Here is a 20,487-nt window from a genome sequence, read left to right on the forward strand (position 1 = left end):
AAAGGAGAGTTAAACGATTTTTCCAGTCCAGGGTATTGCCTGTATTTCCAAGAATTTAGGCGGATGGAATATTGTTAAAGGGGATTTCTGGGCCATTTCTAGAAGAGACAGGAGGTTAAACCATAAGAATCTGCCATTCAGGATTCTTAAAGAATCACAGCTGTTTCATGTGATAAATATTTAGATAGCCGTGATCCAATTCAGCGCCATGGAATGTTTTTTTTATTTCACTATTCGTGTACTCAACCCTTGCCAAATATATTGCTCTCAGAAACAGGAACTAACCCAACAATTTTCCCTTTGAAAGTAGAGTGCACTAGTTCCCTCCCAAATTTCAACCCTAGCTCTAAGCTCAGGCAGGAATCCTTGCCCTCCAGTGCACTTCTGAGTCATGGACGACCCACAGCAGGTACCTCAAATCTTGGCAATGTAACTCCAATTCTCCACGGCCAAAAGGAGAAAGGCTAAAACAACCACAGTGCCTTCTACCAGGCAAATATAGGATATAATCACACTCGACTGGCTCAAGTGGGAAGGTTGCATCATTTGCACACTGAACACCAGATGCCTGAAACAAGTATTTCAAATCTAGTCCATCACAATATTATCAGGACAAGAAGTAACTTCGAGAAAACATTATTATCCATGCTAACTTCAGAAAATCCCAGAGCTATGATTAATCGAGAGAGGATTATCTTCCCTTGCCAGAGGCACTTTGGAGTCCAGAGTAGTTGTGAAATACCTCCTGAATGACTAGCAGCTCATTCTGCCTCATTTTTGGCAATTTGCAAGTTACCTGGAAGCTTTATTTTTCTCTTCAGAAGTGAAGTGGAACAACTAATCCTTAACTCAAAGAAGATGCCTAAGAAGAAAAAAAATGATCAGGTTAACTAAAGCTAATTTCTCAGAGAGTTAGTACAGAGTGAGATATGCCAACTAGTGGAGTGGTGTTCCAGCAACAACCTGGCACTCAATGTCAGTAAGACGAAAGAGCTGATTATGGACTTCAGGAAGGGTAAGACAAAGGAACACATACCAGTCCTCATAGAGGGATCAGAAGTGGAGAGAGTGAACAGCTTCAAGTTCCTGGGTGTCAGGATCTCTGAGGATCTAACCTGGTCCCAACATATTGATGTAGTCATAAAGAAGGCAAAACAGTAGCTATACTTTATTAAGAGTTTGAAGAGATTTGGCATGTCAACAAATACACTCAAAAACTTCCATAGTTGTACTGTGGAGAGTATTCTGACAGGCTGCATCACTGCCTGGTATGGAGGGGCTACTGCACAGGACCAAAAGAAGCTGCAGAAGGTTATAAATCTAGTCAGCTCCATCTTGGGTACTAGCCTACAAAGTATCCAGGACACTTTAGGAAGCAGTGTCTCAGAAAGGCAGCGTCCATTATTAAAGACCTCCAGCACCCAGGGCATGCACTTTTCTCACTGTTACCATCAGGTAGGAGGTACAGAAGCCTGAAGGCACACACTCAGCGATTCAGGAACAGCTTCTTCCCCTCTGCCACCTGATTCCTAAATGGACTTTGAAGCTTTGGACACTACCTCGCTTCTTTAATATACAGTATTTCTGTTTTTGCACTTTTTAAATAATCTGTTCAATACACAAAATTGATTTACTTGTTTATTTATTATGTTTTTCTCTCCTTCTGCTAGATTACATATTGCATTGAACTGCTGCTGCTAAGTTAACAAATTTCACGTCACGTGCCGGTGATAATAAACCTGATTCTGATATATTTTGCTAAAGGAGTTTAAACCATTGTTAGCAACGTTAAGTAGCTGTGGGCCATGTTGCACCTTATTTTGTTGCCCAGCACTGTAACCCCCCCCCCCCCCCACCACCATCAAAGGAAACTCGTTCCACATACCCACACTCTCTGTGTAAGAAACTTGCTTCTGGCATCCACCTCCCCACCCCCCCCCCCCATACTTTCCTCCAATCACCTTAAAATTACGCGTACTGGTATTTTACCATTTACACTGTGGGAAACTGTCTCTGGCACTTGAGCTATGCCTCTTATCATCCTGTACACCTCTATCATGCCACCTCCCGTCCTCCTTCATACGAGAGATGAAAGCCCTAGACCACCGCCTCCACTCCTCTCCCACGGTGCGGATCTGAATTACTGTTTCTGCAGGTTTGGTTTATGCTTGATTATGAGATGAGCTAAGAGCTATGAATTGTGCCATCACTTAGTTCACTTATTTTTACCTCTGTACTGCTGTGCAAAATCTTCAGTGACAGTTCATCTGTTGAAAGATATGTTCGTGCTTTTATTATCACTGGTTTCACTGGATGCCCTTCAAAATAATCACGCTCCTCAAACTTCACCTCATGTGATCACCTAATTCTGATTGCTCCACTGTTGGCAGCCTTTAACTGCTAGGGTTCCAAGCTATAAAACTTTAACAAAAGGTTATTTTGCTGTAAGTGCCTGATGGAAATTTGGAACCACACAATAATTCCCTCAGCGTGGGCATGGAGCCAATGATGGAGCTAAGGCTTAAAAGTTGTGAAGTGTACTCTCTCAGTTATGATGTCCATTTATCAAGGAATATGATTATAATACATATTTTCTCTGAAGAATCTCACTGTCCCGAGAAATTATCTACAGTTGAGTTTTACTGGGCGTGAAAAGCATCCTCAAATTGAGCTACAGGTGATAAGAGTTGTACTTCAATTATTAGAGGTAATCATATAGCAAATGTGTCTGATAAAGGAAAGTACACCTACAAAGATATATGGAAGGCCTTAAACTCACAAATCTGCATCTTTATATTGAATGAATTCCATGACCCAGATTCCATAGCCCTCTGTGGTGGAAATTTCCTCTCAGCAAAGAAATTTTTCCTCATTCAATCCTAACCAGCCAACCCAAAGTCTGGCCAATATTTTCTCAGATTTTCTTCTAGATTTCCGCAATGTGACAATGTCACTAAAATAACAAGTAATTGCATGAATAATTCTCGTGTGTATAACTCTGTCCTCAACTAGCATTTATGAGTGTAAATATCAAGGGGAAAGCTTGCTAACAGTTTTAGGCTGCGAAGAAACTCAAAACACTTCACCACCAAAGTATTTGCAGCTTGTAACAGGTTGGATATGATACATTCCAACATCCACCTGCCAGAATGGAGGTGGTGTAATTAAAAAGGAAGGTTACATCAAGCACGTTCAAACAGGTGCAAACTTTATTGGTTATGGAGGGGTTAGCAAAAAAGAGGGCAGTTTGCAAGAAGTCATAAACAAAACAATCTGAGTAGTCACCATGTGAGTCTTGTCAAAAATCACCTGGAGTTAAAGAATAAATAATGTTAAAGGGTGGTTTGCAAGGAATGACAAACAGAATTAACAAGCTGTAGGGAAAGAAGGAGAGTTAAAAGGAGCTGCAAGTAAGGTCGAGCTGCTAAAAGTACAGAAAACCATTTCAGCATGAAACTTTGAGATATTTCGTAACACACTTTCAGTATTTTTATGTAATTTGTTTCATCATGTTACATGAAATATTTGTTATTTTACAGATGGTGTTTGCTTGGGCTTGTGCTCTGTGACCCCCAACTGTTTTTCCCACAGCGATGCATTCAGGCTGAACTTGGAGGATAGCTGTTAGGTGGAACTATCTGCAAACTTCCCTCAAAGCTTTCAAGATTTGCAAGGGTGTACATGGAACATAGAACAATACAGCACAGACCTTTCAGTCCACAATATTGTGTCGACCATTTCAGCTATTCCAAGATCAATCCAGCACATAGCCCTTCATTTTTCTTTAGTCCATGTGTCTATTTAAGAGTCTCTTAAATGCCTCTAAAGTATCTGTTTCCACCCCCATCCCAACAGCGTATTCCAGACACTCATACTTTCTGTGTTTTTAAACAAAAAACTACCTCTGACACCTCCTTTATATTTTCCTCCAATCACCTTAAAATCATGCCCTCTCTTATTAGCCATTTTCATTCAGGGAAAAGAGCACTGACTAGCCACACTTCAATGCCTTTTTCATCATACACACCTCTCTAAAGTCATCTCCCAATTCTTTTCACTCCAAAGAGAAAAGCAGTAGTTTGCTCAACCTTTCTTCATAAGACATGCTCTCTAATCCAGGCACCATCCTGGTAAGTCTCCTGAACCCTCCCTAAAGCTTCCACATCCTTCCTATAAAGAGGCGACCTGAACTGAACACAATATTGCAAGTGTGTACTAACTAACCAGATCCACAGCTTTACCTCATGGCTCTTGAACTCAATCTTCTGACTAATGAAGGACAACACACCATATGCATTCTTAACCACCCTATCAAATTGCACAGCAATTTTGAGGGATCCTTGGATGTGAACCCAAGATCCCTCTGTTCCTCCACACTGCTAAAAACTCTGCCGTTATCTCTGTATTCTGCCTTCGAGTTCAATCTTCCACAGTGCGTCATGTCACGTTTCCAAATTGAATTCCATCTGCCACTTCTCAGCACAACTATGCATCCCATCAATGTCCTGTTGAAACCTACAAACATCTGCACTATCTGCAACACCACCAACCTTCATGTCAGTTGAAGAGCGTTTAGCAGCTTTGGACCTGGACTCACTGGAATTTAGAAGAATGCATGGGGATCTCATTGAAACTTACCGAATGTTGAAAGGACTAGAGAGGGTGGATGTGGAGAGGATGTTTTCTTTGGTGGGCATATCCGGAACTAGAGGGCACAGCCTCAAAATTGAGGTGTGACCTTTTCAAACAGAGTTAAGGAGGATTTTTTTTTTGCCAGAGAGTAGTGAATCTGTGGGACGCTCTGCCACAGACTGTGGTGAAGACCAACTCTGTAGGTGTATTTAAGGTGGAAGTTCATCGTTTTTTGATTGGTCAGGGCATCAAAGGACATGGTGAGAAGGCAGGTGTATGGGATTGGGTGGGATCCAGGATTGGCCATTATGGAATGATGGAGAAGACTTGATGGGCTGAAAGGCTAAATTCTGCTCCTATGTCTTGTGGTCAACTGCAAACTTACTAACCCACCCTTCCACTTCCTTATCTAAGTCACTTATAAAAATCACAAAGGGCAAGGTCCAAAAATAGATCCTTCTGGTACACAACTGGTCACCGATCTCGAAGCAGAAATGGCTCCATCTATTGCTACCCTCTGCCTTCTGTGGACAAGCCAATTCTGAATCCACACAGCCAAGTTTTCTTGGATTCCATGCCTTATTACATTCTGAATGAGGCTACATGGTGAACCTTGTCAAACTCCTTACTAAAATCTCTACACACCACATCTGCTGCTCCACCTTCATCAATTTGTTTTGTCACATCCTTAAATAATTCAATCAGACTCATGAGGCACAGCCTGCCCCACACGAAGCCTAATTAGCCTATGGTTCTCCAAATGCTTGTAAATCCTTTTTTTTTCTTTTTTTTTGTAATTTATTTTTTTATTGAAATTCATCAAACAAACATTTCCATAAGATGTATTTCAGACATTGTACATATATATCATATAATCATATATATCACAAATCTCCACAAAGTATTTATCTGGGGTATACACTTACAGAAAAGAGTGGAAAGAAAAAAACAAGCAAAAGGAAGGAACTATGTACAAGTAGGGAGTGATCTTTTTTTACAACAGGTTCATTGATTTGTGAGAATAAAGTCAGGCCTATGAGGCATTATGTAGTTAAACCATTTTTCCCAGTATGAATCAAATTGTTCCAGCTTATGATTAACAGATGCTGTTATCTTCTCCATTTTGTAAATGTCCATTGTAATTTCCATCCATGTATTTAAAGTTGGGCTCTCCTGTGATAACCATTTCCTAGTAAGAGTCTTTTTACCAGCCACCAACAGTATATTCATTAAATATTTATCTCTTTTCAACCATTCTTGAGGTATATATCCAAAATATATGGAGTTACTCTCCAAGGGTATTTCACATTTAAAGATGTCTTGTAGGGCATTGGGTATCCCCCTCCAATAGTTTTTGATAACAGAGCAGTCCCAAAAAATATGATAACGATTTGGATTTTCATTTCCACAATTTCTCCAGCAAACAGGGAGGTTACTATCGTAATGGGATTTCTGAGAGGGTGTAATAAAATATCTTATCAAGTTTTTCCATCCAAACTGTGATGGAATCCTCCATTTCTGTGAATTGGTACACTCCATTGATATCTCCATATTGTTGTCCATCCTTCCTCAGATATAATTATCCCTCTTTCCTTCTTCCCTTCTCCCATTTTGTTTTAATGTGTGAAGTCGAATGTGTTTTAAGATTTGACAACCCCTTATACATGCTTGAAATGATTCTACTACCATTATCTGAATTATATGCTTTTCTAAAGAGCTCTATCAAGCATATATTTGCCTTGGTTACATTTTTAAGCGTCTTATTAACATATTGTCGCATCTGTAAATACCGATAAAAATCTTGTTTTTCTATTAAGTGTTTCTCTTTAAGCATTTCAAAACTGAACAGTGTTCCTTCTTTCATTATGTTGCAAATAACTGTTATTCCTTTAGCTGTCTAGTCCTTAAATCTAGCATCCAATTTATTTGGTGTAAAATCAGAGTCATATGCACACCATTTAAGAATTGCAATTTCTCCCTCAGGGGTGTCAAACTCATTTTAGGTCACGGACCGGATTGAGCAAAATACAGCTTCATGCGGGCCGGATCAGTCGGATGCGTGCGAACGCAGCTTTCGTTGCCTCCGTTTTTTCAGCCTGCTCTCATGTGTCTCAGTCTCTGCTATAACTACAAAGTGTTTCACTTTACAAATTCCGTTTCTTATGAAGAAGACTGCCGAATAAACACTAAAAACCCTGAAAACCTGGTACCTGAATAAACTCAGCATTAGCCATATCATACGCCATAGGCGCTTTGATTACTGGGGCCAGCTTTAATAGTAATTAGATATTATCTCGCGGGCCAAAGATAATTCCACCGCGGGCCTTGAGTTTGACATATATGCTCTAGATTATATTCTTTTATAGTAGTTTTCCATATTTTAAGAGTCAATTTCACCCATGGGTTATCAATAGTATTTATGTACCTTTGCAGTTTGTTATCAGCCAAAATTGCTTGTATGGGGATGGGAAGTACCCGCTCCTCAATGTTTTTCCATTGAGCGTCATATGATGGGTTGCACCAACCTATCACAGCTCTCAACTGTGCTGCAAAATAATAATCTCTAAGAGAAGGTAGGCCCCACCTCCCCTTTTCCTTTGCTAATTGCAAAGTTTTGAGATGAACTTTAGGCCTTTTACCCTGCCAAATACACCTTGATAACATCTTGTTCCATTCATTGAATTGATTTTGATTAATCTCTATTGGTAGGGTCTGAAAGAGATATAACAGTCTGGGCAGTATATTCATTTTAATAGACTCAATCCTTGAACTGAGACTGAAAAAAGGAATCAGGTACCATCTTGCCACATCTTCCTTAATTTTTTTATATAAAGGCTGATAATTACATTCTGATAATTTTGCCAAATCTTTTGGCATAATGATGCCCAAATATTTGAAAGACTCTGTGTGCCATGCCCAGGAGTATCGACTTTCAATTTCTCTTGGTGGGCTATAGTAATATGAAAGTAATTGGGTTTTATCTATGTTGATCTTGTATCCTGATAATTGACCATATTGTTCAAAGGATTGCATCAACTTAGGTAAAGAGTATGTTGATTGCCCTAGATAGATCAAAATGTCATCCGCATAACATGCCCATTTATGCTCTGTCCCTTTAATAGTAATTCCCCTGATATCTTCATTTTGTCTGATGTATTGAGCTAATGGTTCCAGATATAACGCGAAGAGTAGTGGTGACCATGCACAACCCTGTCTTGTGCCCCTTTCTAGGGTAAGACTATTTGATAAATATCCATTGATTTTAATCCTAGCAGTAGGATTGTCATATAGTGTCTGTATAGTTTTAATAATTGTGTCTTGGAAACCAAATCTATGTAAAACTCTGTAAAGAAAATTTCAATTAACCGAATCAAATGCTTTTTCAGCATCCATGCTTATCACTATTGCTTCGATTTTATTTTTTTGTATATGATCCATAATGTGAAGTGTCCTTCGTATATTGTCTTGTGTCTGGCGTTGTCGTATAAAACCTGTCCTATCGTTACGTATCAGTATGGGTAGAAACTCCTCTAATCGTTTAGCCATGATGGAGGTAAATAACCTGTAATCTACATTAAGAATGGATGTTGGTCCCGCATTCCATTTTATCCTTGCCTTCTTTCGGTATAGCTGAGATTATTGCTTCCTTCCAACTGGGTGGCATTTGTGCCTTTTTAGAGCCCAGTTCAGTGTGGGGAGTAAAACAGGAATTATCTCATTTTTAAATTCTTTGTACCACTCTGCCGTATACCCATCTGATCCTGGTGACTTGCTTAATTTAAGCCTACTAATTGCAGCTTTTAATTCAACTTCAGTTATGTCAGCAGTCATCGTTCTATTTTTGTTCTTCGCTTAAAGTGGGTAACTCTAGAGAATTCAAGAAGGTGTCAATTTGGGTTATGCTTCCCCCTGGAACTTTGGAATATAGAGTTTTGTAAAATACTTCAAAAGCTTCTTGAATTTCACTTAGCTTATTTTTTATCACTTTCGTTCTTGGGTCCCTAATTCTATGGATTGTATTTTCTGCTATCTTTTTTTTCAGTTTCCATGCCAGTATTTTCATAAATTTTGATCCACTTTCATAATGTCTCTGTTTCAGAAACATTAATTTTTTCCTGATTTCTTGCGTAGCCAAATTATTTATTTCATTCCTAATTCTTTTAATTTCCCCTATATTTTTGAATTTTCCTGTGCCAAATTCAATTTCTGTTTTTTCTCTAGTTCCTTCAGCCTATTTTGTAATTCCTCTAATGTTTTATTCCTTAGTTTTTTCTTATATGATGATATCGCTATAATTTTCCCTCTTAAGACCACCTTCAGAGTATCCCATAAAATGGGAGATGAAACCTCTCCATTATCATTAAATTCTAAGTAGAGACCAATTTCTTTTTTAATTTGTTCCTTAAAGTACGGATCATTGAGTAGATTTTGAATTTAGTTTCCAAATAGTATTCTTTGATTGTAGGTCAAAATCAACAGGTAAATATATAGGTGCATGATCACTTACATCTATTGTCCCAATTCCACAGGTGTTTATTTTGTCTTTTTCTTTTCCAAATGTTATGAAATAGTCTATTCGTATATACAGAATGGGGAGCAGAATAATGAGTGTAATCCCTTTTGTCATGGAAAAGGTCCCTCCATATATCAATTAAACCAACATCCTCAAAAAGTGTATTAACTTTCTTATGTAAAGATTTTGTTTCATAGGTTTTTCTATTGGAAGAGTCTAAGTTTGGTTGTAATTGTAAATTTAAGTCTCCCCCACATATCAGGAGACCTTCTGTTTCCATTACCATAATATCAGTAATTTTCTAAAAGAAACCAATATCACTTCCCAGGCATGTGTATATATTCAATAGAGTAACTGAATTGCCATCTATATTCCCTCTTACCAGAATATATCTGCCCTCTTTATCTCCCATTTCAAATACTTTTTCAAAATTTAGCTTACTTGAGATAAGAATAGCAACTCCTCTCCTATGTCCTGATTTATATGAGGAGAAAAACAGATTAGTGAAGCCCATTCTCTTTAGTTTTTTATGCTCATTATCACTTAAATGAGTTTCCTGTAAATATACTACATGGGCTTGTTCTTTTTTCATTTTGGATAAAATTCTCTTACATTTGATTGGAATTAATAGCCCATTGACATTAAAAGAAATGAATTTTACCTTGTCCTTAGCCATCTGTATTTATCTGTAAATGTATCATTGAAATTAAATCCTATCTTCAAGATGCTTTCCAATAGTTTGACCACTACCTACACAAGACTCACTGTTCTATAATTCGAAGGATTATCCCTATTTCATTTCTTGAACAGAGAAATAACATTGGCTACAGTCCAATTGTCTGTTGCTACTCCTATGGCCAGTAAGGACACAAAGATCATTGCCAAAGCTGTGGCAATCTCTTTCTTCGTAACTTGGGGTATATCCTGAGCAGCCCCCTGATTTGTATGTTTTTCAGAAGTGTACAATAACCTTGAGGTTTTCCTTAAACACAAGCATGAGTTTATCTTGTGTTGAAATCAACATGAATTAGTCATTAACTGAATAACTCCTGCGGAAGTTTAACTTTCTATATTAGGTTTTCTTGGCACTTTTCAAAATATTTTGAACTAAGATGACTATATGCTAACATTAAAAAAGTATTATGAAATTCATATTTGGTTCTGATATCTCTACCCAGTTCCCCCTTTTCTGGTTTCCAGTAGATGAATTGTACAACCCTCTCACTGGGGTTCATACACCAAACCAGCTCACTAGTTAACTCTACTAACAACCAAGTAACTCAGCGGTGAGAAGGGCCCCTTTCATTAGCAACATACTTCTAGGGCCAGTATGATTTGGGAACCAAACAGGAACATCAGAATGTTCCAATTAAAGGAACTTCGATTTGAATGAATGCTGTGTAAATACTGCCTGTATAAATTATCGGTAGCCCAGAAATGACAGATCGTACATCTGCATAATGTTATAAAGAAAGGATATCTACCAATTTTTAACTTTACCAACAGTTAACAGAGAAGGAAAAACAAAGATAAAAGGGCCAATTACAGTTCAACCAGTCTAAAAGTGCACATAAATGTTGGAGCTCATTTCTGTAGTAGCTGGGTGTATTGCTTTATACATAGTGTTGAATCCACAGGTAGAACTTCCCTTCCTGGAATCCTTCCTCTCACAAAGCACTCCTTGCAAAAGGGTCTCCCCTTTGGAGGGGATCCTCCAGGAATCTTCCCACACCTCCCATCAAAGCACCCAAAACCAGACTGTCCTTCAGAAATCTCCTCCCGCCCAGCTTTCTAGAACCCTCTCTCACATCCCACAATCCTGATTGGCTGACATGACATTCCTAAGTTAGACAGCATGGTTCCTTATCTTTAGTCAGAGCCAAAACACTCTTATCAGCAGCACATACTGCTTTTACAGAAAACTGCTAAAATAAAATACCTCACAGCATACCAGTAGAAATCTTAACCAGGGCATTACAACTGCTTTTACAAAATAACATTAAAGCACTTTCACGTCAACAGTCTGTCATTTTTTTCACTTGATTTATCGACAAAACATTTCAAACTGATATTTCCATTCCAAATATTTATAATGGCCATTTTAGCATAATAGTCATACTTTATTTTTCTCTTACACGTGCATTGAACTCTTCCTATTTATAATCATGTCACACTTCAAGTTTGATTTGAACAAGGTTTTTGACATCTTCAAATGATTTAGTAAGAAAAAACAAGTATTACTGTTAGAAGCATCAATGACATTTCTATTTTTGATTAATTTCTGCTATTATCCACTCTGCAAAATTTTCAAATCTTAATTCTTTCCTCCTAAAATCACATTATAGAACATGGAACATTACAGTACAGAAACAGGCCCTTTGGTCCACAATGTTGTGCCCTCCCAATTAAATTAACAAACAAATGGGCAACCTAATGAGTCCCCTCCATACCCTTTTATTTTCTTCACATTCATGTGCCTATCTAAATGTCTCTAATGTATTTGCCTCTACCATCATTTCAGGCAACCACCACTCTGTGTAAAAACAAAACTTACCCCTGATATTTCCTTTCAAATTACCCCCTCTCACCTTAAATGCATGCCCTCTGGTATTAGTCATTCAAACCCTGGGGAAAAGATACTGTTTGTCTACACTATCTATGCTTGTCATAATCTTATAAACCTCTATCAGGTCTCTCATCAGCCTCCACCACTCCAAAGAAAGCAGACCAAGTTTCTCCAACCTCTCGTTATAGCACATGCCCTCGAATCCAGGTAGCATCCTCGGAAACCTCTTCTGCACCCTCTCCAAAGCCTCAATATCTTTCCTATAATGGACAGTCGATGTTTCAAGTTGAGACTTTTCATCAAGACTGGAAAAAGAGATGAGATAGCCAGTATAAAAAGTTGAGAGGAAAGGGGAAGCAAGAGTTTTAGGTAATTCCAGGTGAGGGGGTGACTGATGGGCAGGTGGGGGAAGAAAGAGACTGAGAATAATACAAGGAGCTGGGAAGTGGAAGTGAGAAAGGGCTGAGGAAGATGGTCTGATAGAAGACAGTGCACCAAGGAATAAAAGTAAGGAGATGGGAGGGGAACTAAGGAAAGGAGACAAAGAAGCATGTGATTCAGGATCTCTACACACAATCCTGATTTGACAAGTACTTCAGAGTAAGCTACACAGTGAGTTTTCTTCATAACATTGAAATTAACACAGAGAATGTATAGCTGGACTTGTATAGTGTTATGTTTAGTAACTTCAGAAATTAATTGAAAGAAAAACACAGGAGTCAGGGGTACTTGTGTACTTTGATTTTTTTCTGTAGTGAGGCAAGAACATACAACATTACTAAAATATTACTGAAATATTGAATACACTGCATATAAGATTAATTTCATGAGTGGAAATGCTGTGCAGCAGCAACACATCAAGGCAGACGTATAAATACACTCAGAAAGTTAATCTGAGTTCAAAACTTGATGCTAACAGCCATTATCCCAAATAATCAATCTTGCTCCGTTTAATGGTGGATGTGACTTGCTAGTTTCGGGTCAACAACATGAATTGTAATTGGGTTGAACATTATAATTTGTAGAATTAAATTGATAGTGTGGAATGCATATAAAAAAATAATACTTCAGATTAACTTTTGATTATTCTGAGAAAATAATTTTCTCTTCTGTAGAATGTGGGTGTGCATGTGTGTCGGGTGTGTGTTTTCCCCAAAATAAATTAAACATTTCTGGTCATATTTACCAAAAGAGAAAGAAGAAGTGGGACTATAACATCTTCCATCTCTAAATATAGTTGTGGTAATATTACTGGAAAATGAAATTAAAAAGTAGAAAAAATATTTCCTTAAATGTTCATCAAACTTTCTGCATAATCACTCAAAGAGTTGACCTGCATGTGCATGTAACAAGAACTGTATAACTGATCTCCTTCTACATTAGGCCACAAATTTATCAATCACCCACGCTGTGGACACTTTCTGGAGGTCCAAGATCCATATGGTCCACGACCGCTGGACTAAGTGTGTAAATGTAGGAGGGGTGTATGTTGAAAAATAAATTACTAGGTTTTCTAAAATAGACTCCTTCTACACAAGGTCACGAACCTCTCGATTACCCCTCATAAGTAATACTAGTCAACAATTTTTTCAAAAGTTTTGCTTCCTCATTGATTTTTTTGGTTTATGAAAGACCACTTAAAGTTGAACACAAATATAATTTCAGACTACTTGTATCACGTAGGAATTTGGAGAAACAAGAAATTGACCTTTATTGAATATAACATGCTTAATTGCATAAAGGATACAATTGTTGATGCTTTGCAATAGTTCATCTAAGCTAAAAATGTTTTATTGATGATTTTCATTTGTACTCAGTTCTGAGGCTTCTTGCTTAAATGTCCAACAGACTTTATGTTTTGAGTTCACCTCTGAAACAGTTTGCTTTGCATCCTGATAGTTTTAGCTGAAATTGAAATATTTTGAAAACCAGTCTGTGAGATCATACTCATGCTTCACATGGAAATACATGGCAATGAGATACTGGTACATTAGAGCACCAGTAATATACAGTTACAGATTCAGGAGAGGGTTAGGTGGACAATCAGACATCCCAATTTTTCCAGAAATTGAGTTATGGGCACCCAGTGGCTCTCTTTGTTAGGGAAACACATTAAAACCTCTTTTAAACAATTGGCCAGATTTCTATTGGTCCAATTCGCTGTACACTTTAGTGATTTGATAAGCCTGGTGTGCTTCAACTGACAGCGACCCTTCAGTGAGTGGTATCAGTGAGAACCCATCGAGCACAGCAACAGTGCTTTTCCTTTTTTTTCATTTCACAAAGTTAAATCAACATCTCTTCTTTTCATGTGGAGAATGCAAACAAAATGGAAGCACAGTGAGCCACTGCTCATTTGAGGAAAGATAGTAAATCACTGGAGTCGGTCACACAGCTCCTGCTCCTCTGTCCAATGAGATTGTGCCTCACAGTCACTTCTGCCAGAGTATCATATTCTGTCTGCTGTTCCACACAATCTGTTAATCTCAGCAAGGGTCCAAAAAGCTATCGATTCCAGCCTTCAATGTATTTAGTGGCAAGGAGAAATCTAGTCTGTTCAGTAAGCTTCACAGCCTGTTCACCTCTTTTCCCTGAAAACTCTCAGCAAATTTAATCTGAAAATTAAACACACGAAGGACAACAATAAGCGACAAAATAGACAGCACATAAGAATATAGAGACAGAAGCAAGAGTAGACTATTCAGTCTGTCATTTTGGTTCTGCTAATCAATAAGATCATTGCTGGTGCCTTTCCTCAGCACGCTTTTCCTGCACAATCCAATATCATTCAATTTCCTCAATATTTAAAATTCTGACAAGCACCGTGATAGGCGCAATGGTATTACAGCTCAGGGTGTCGGAGTTCAGAATTCAATCCTGACATCATCTGTAAGGAGTTTGTACTTCCTCCCTGTAAAAGCATGAGTTTCCTCCAGGTGCTCCGGTTTCCTCCCACAGTCCAAAGACGTATCAGTCAGTAGGTTAGTTGGTCATTGTAAGTTCTCCTGTGACTAGGCTAGGCGGGTTACTGGCTGCACAGATCAAAGGGCTGGAAATGACTTCTGTGATTTATCTCTAAATAAATAAATGTATATGTTCAGTTCAGCACTATTGGCTGGAGAATTCAGAAGATTCACCAGTCTCTGTGTGCCGAAATTCATTCCTATCTCAATGCTAAATGACCTACCTTTTATTGTGGCTGAGGCTCTAGAAACCCAGCAGCAATGTACATAGACCTGTATCTGCATCATGAGATTTTGTACATTCTAACCAGATCACCTCTCGTTTGGGAGGTTAGCTATGGCATGAATCTACTCCCACCTCAGAGTTGACCTGGATCCACTTTGATTTGCCCAGCCACAAAAGGACAACAGAAGATTCTATTTCTCTGGCTCTTTACTCTGCTCTAGACAATTTGGACAACTGAAACTCATACTTCAGGCTGCCATTCATTGACTACAGCTTGGCATTCATCACAATCACTCCATCCAAACTCATCCTCAACTTCAAGTCCAGAGCCTCTGTACCTCCAACTACAACTGGAAACTCATCAGCAGACCTCAAGCAAAGAGGATTGGTAACAGTATCTCCTCCTTGCTGATCATCAACACAGGTGCAGCTCAAGGCTGCATGCTTTACTCTCTACACACACAACATTCTGTGGCTAAGCAGAGTTCCAATGCCATATAAAATTAATTGACAACTTCACAATTAAAGATGGTGATGATTCAGTGTACAGGACACCTGGTTGATTGGTGCCGCAGTAACAACCTCTTGCTCAACATGACCAAAGCTAATGACATATTTGTTGGCTTCAGGAAGGGGAAGGTGGGTGAATATGTACTAGTCTATCAGTGATACAGTGAGCCAGCAAGTTTAAATTCAGGGCATTAACATACCAGATGACCCATCTGGGGCCCAGCAGATAGATGAAACAAAAGGAAGCATCTACTTTCTTAGCTGGTTAAAAAACTTGACACTAAACATTCTCATAAACTTTTACAGCAGTACAGTTGTAAGTATTCTGGTTTGATCCAGGTTTAGTACAGCGAGTTGAATGCATGGGCATGGGAACATAAGATGCAGAGCAAAGGCTGGAAATCTTGAGGAACTCACTCAAAATGCTGAAGAAAGTCAGCAGGTCAGACAGCATCTATGGAGAGAAATAAACTGTTGATATTTTGGGCTGAGACATTTTGTGTTTTTTTTCTTTTTGTGTTCTTTCTTGTAAAATTTGGGCATAATTTATGTTTAATTTAGGTTTTTTTATGTAAGTACTACTTAAATGATGCTTTGTGTCGGTGACAGTGCTGCAAGTCTTTCATGCCCCAATGTAAACTCAACTCTGACTTAGACATTCTTCTAAAGCCAAGAAAGCGGGCGCAGTCTGCTTAAACTCTCTTCATGTGACAAACCTGTCATCAATCTGGTGATTATTTGCTGCATTCCTTATATAACATATTTATTCTTCCATCAACCTAGAGAACATGCTTATACAAATTCCAGATGCAACCTCAGTAAGGTCCAACTTAACTGTAACAAGATAGAAACATAGAAAACCTACAGCACAATACAGGCCCTTCGGCCCACAATGCCATGCCGAACATGTATTTATTTTAGAAATTACCAAGGGTTACCCATAGTCCTCTACTTTTTTAAGCTACATGTACCTATCCAGGAGCCTCTTAAAAGACCCTATTGTATCCACCTCCACCACAGTCACCAGCAGCCCATTCCATGCACTCACCACCATCTGCTTAAAAAAACTTACCTCTGACATTTCCTCTGTACCTACTTCCGAGCCCCTTAAAACTATGCCCGCTCATGCTAGCCATTTCAGCCATTGGAAAAAGCCTCTAGCTATCCACACGATCAATGCCTCTCATCATCTTATACATCTCTATCAGGTCACCTCTCATCCTCCATCGCTCCGAGGAGAAAAGGCCGAGTTCACTCAACCTATTCTCATAGGGCATGCTCCCCAATCCAGGCAACATCCTTGTAAATCTCCTCTGCACCCTTTCTATAGTTTCCACATCCTTCCTGTAGTGAGGTGACCAGAACTGAGTACAGTACTCCAAGTGGGGTCTGACCAGGAACCTATAAAGATAATGTTGCTCTGCTACTCGTCTGCTTGCAATAAAGGTTATCATACTATTTTATTCTCCATAAATCTTCTTTGAATCTGTATATTAACTTTAAGTGAATCTTGCAGAAGGACACCCAGGCCCCTCTGAATTTTACCACTTTTTAAAAATTACTCCATTTTTTTCTATCGAAGTCATGGACCTCACATTCTTCTCATTATGTTCCAACAACACTTCACCTGTGTGTCTGCTGGGGTCATCCATTGTGTCCAGGGCTCCTCTACTTTGGTGACAGCCATTCTAAATTGGGTTTCTAGTTCGTTGAGCCCCTCCGCTCCAACCACCAGAAGCAGAACTTCCCAGTGACCAAACATTTTAATTCCTATTCCTGTTACGACATGATGATCTATGGCCACCTCATGTGCCAAGAAGCAGCAACCCTCGGGGTGGAGGAGAAACATCTTATATTCCATCTCAAACTTGACGGCAAAAACATTGATTTCTCCTTCCAGTAAAAAAAAATTCCCTCCCTCTCCACTTTTCCTCTATTCCCCACACTGGCCTCTTGCCTCTTCACACCTATCACCTCCCTGTGTCCCCTCCTCCTCCCCTACTATCAGATTCCTTCCTCTTCAGCCCTTTATCTTCACTACTCACCTGGCTTCACCTATCACCTTCTATCTATCCTCCTTCCCCTCCCCTTACCATTTTATTTTGGCATCTTCCCCTTCCTTTCCAGTCCTGAAGCAGGTTCTCCGTCTGAAACATCAACTGTTTATTTATTTCTATGCTGCCTGACCTGCTGAGTTCCTCCAGCATTTTGTGTGTGTTGCTTTAGATTTCCAGTATCTGCAGAATTTCGAGTTTATTACACACTTCCCTATTCACTTAGCATGTTTTTATCTACCAGGGCCTCGTCAGTTCTGCTTCAGAGACCACAATCAGCCAAGCAGAGACATATTGCTCTGACTGATGTTCAACTTGTTCAGCCATTGATGTTGATCGTGAATAGCTCAGGTCCCAGCACCAATTCATTCAGCACTCCACTGGTCAGTCTACCAACCTGAATACAATATATTTTTTCTCTATTTTTGACCAATCTTTAATCCATGCCAGTATATCATCCCCAGTACAATGACTCTAATTTTGTTTAGTAATCTTTTGGGAGGCATCTTATTAAGGATCTTTTGAAAGTCCTACATCCTAGACAATAGATACCCAAATTGACAAGTCTCCCAAATATCTGTTTGTTACAGCCACGGATTTGGCAGCGCAGAAGATATATCAATTGCACTTGTGAATGTGCACCTGTCAGCTAATTATTCCTTCATTGTGATAGTATTTAACTCCATTCATTCCATTGTAGTTTTGTCGAGACTTGGACACAGAACACAGCAACGCTTCGCTGTCTGTTTGCATTCGGCCTTGCCTGGGAAATTGGACTGTCGAGTCAACTGACCCTGGAGACGAGCGGTATTTGTTTTATATTTAGTTGTTCTTTTCAGCCGCAGTATAGGCTTCATTTTCCATTTGAGAGTTTTAGTTAACGGCCCTGTTTGGCCTAGTGTGTATTGTTTTCTTTTCCCTTTAACACTGTTCACATTAAAGTCTGTGAACTATCGACCCGCGTCAGTGTCTCTCACTCCGCACTTGGGCCACATCTGCACCGTCGTGACACTGTTTTGGAGATACAACTGTTCACAGTTTTCAAAAACAACTCAGAAGGGTTAGAAAGCAAATCCACCAATGACACAAAAGTATTGTCATAGAAGCACCAGAGGGAAACACAAAAATAACAAAGCTATGAGGCAAGATTCTTTAACTCATGTACTGCCATACCTGCCCCTAGTAACCGTCTCTTCATGCCAGTAGATGGGGCAGACTGATCTACTGCCATGCCATTGAGAGATGGATCAGTCCAATGGGGAATCTCTCCATTAAATGATGCAGGATTTACTGTGAATTTTTTTTGCAATTGCTGGACTCTAAGTGATAGCGGGTCTCAAAGAGTAGGTATGGGTTTCCACCCAGTGGAACATCAGTGCTGCATAATTCAGGAGGCTGGTTCCAAAAACTATACTTAAGAAAATATATTTTAAACACTAAGGTTTTAAAACAAGATAGAATTTTACAGATTTTTTTGTGGTTTCATACACAGACCCAGTTGTGTATTCAACATTGGGTCTTTAGTATTTTTTTGGAATACAGACTATTTCAAGACTTGGTTCTCAAGAATATGGTTAACATTAATGACAATTAACAAGCCTCTTAAGTCCCAAGAAAGGAGGATGGCAAGACAGGAATCAGTATTATTCATATTGCAGTTTAATTTTAGAATCAGTAAGCCTTCTGGAACTCATCCAACCCAGTTAAAATAATAAGAGATCACCGTGTAGAAGAGACAATTACAGGAATTAGTTAGATTCCGGGAAAGCACTGTCAGTGTTTTGTGGAATATTTTGCGTATGTTATTCTGAAGACCTTAATCTTTTAATGTATTTTTGGAGATGGTCTGGAAGGTCAGATTACTTGTGTCCTTCATCATGAAACAAGCGGTCATTCTCAAGTCATATATCTGCTTATATGAGGGGTGATTGATAAGTTTGTGGCCAAAGGTAGAAGGAGTCAATTTTAGAAAACCTAGCAGATTTATTTTCCGCCCTCCCCTAGTGTTGCCACCATGTCCTCGTGGACCTCCTTGGGTGATAAGCCCTTGAGACTGAGGTAGCAGATGACTACACAAAGGCCAATGTTGTCCATTTTCTCAGACAGTGCTTACTTACAATTTTCAATTATCTGAAACAGAAATACCACAAAAGTTATTAACTTCAAACTTTCTGTATAATCACTTAAAGAGTTGAACTGCATGTGCATGTAACGAGAGCTGTATAACTCATCCCCTTCTGCTTTTGGCCATGAACTTATCAATCACCCCTGCTGTGGACCACTTTCTGTCAGTCCAAGACGCTGACTTCTACAAAGAAGGGATCCGTATGCTCCAGGACCGCTGGACTAAGTGTGTAAATGTAGGAGGGGACTATTTTGAAAAATAAATGTGCTAGGTTTTCTAAAATTGACTCCTTCTACCTTAGGCCACGGACTTATCAATCAGCCCTCATACACACAAGACAATGGACAAATTCATTCCCTCTACAGGGGGAAATGAATAGTTGATGTTTTGCATTGAGATTCTTCATTGGGTCTGGAAAGGAAGAGAGCAGAAGCTCGAATAAAAGATTAGGGGAATGGAGAATCAATAACTGAGATTGTGCCAGTTTATATTCTGTGTTTACTAGTCAGAATATTATCAAAAGCAGGATTAGGAGGATGTTGAGGGGACTTATGATTTAGGATGGGATTTACAGCTGACAATAATTTTATGGAGGATCCATTGTGCAGGATTAAAAGAGGCTGCAGAGGGTTGTTGACTCAGCCAGCTCCATTATGGGCACAACCCTCCCCACTATTGAGGACATCTTCAAGAAGGCAGCATCTATCTTTAAGTAACCTCATCATCCAGGTCATGTGTCTTCTCTATACTACCATGAGGGATGAGGTACAGGAGCCTGAAGACCCACACTCAGCATTTTAGGAATACCTTCTTCCCCTCTGCCATCAGATTTCTGAATGGTTCATGAATCTGCACCTCACTATTTCTCTTTTGTATTATTTGTTTATTTTTGTAGCTT

The 20,487-nt window shown here is 39.1% G+C and overlaps 1 long non-coding RNA gene across 1 annotated transcript in view; it reads right to left on the bottom strand.

Moving 5' to 3' along the window:
* Positions 1-12,477: 12,477 nt before the first annotated feature.
* The window catches only part of LOC140724926 (uncharacterized), a 166,167-nt gene continuing 158,157 nt past the window's right edge, over positions 12,478-20,487 (bottom strand). The window contains exon 7 of the long non-coding RNA XR_012098219.1: positions 12,478-14,326. This is a non-coding gene — a long non-coding RNA (uncharacterized lncRNA). The remainder of the gene's footprint in view (positions 14,327-20,487) is intronic.

The sequence above is a fragment of the Hemitrygon akajei genome, chromosome 3, assembly GCF_048418815.1.
Source record: "Hemitrygon akajei chromosome 3, sHemAka1.3, whole genome shotgun sequence".
In the NCBI taxonomy this organism is placed as follows: Eukaryota; Metazoa; Chordata; class Chondrichthyes; order Myliobatiformes; family Dasyatidae; genus Hemitrygon; species Hemitrygon akajei.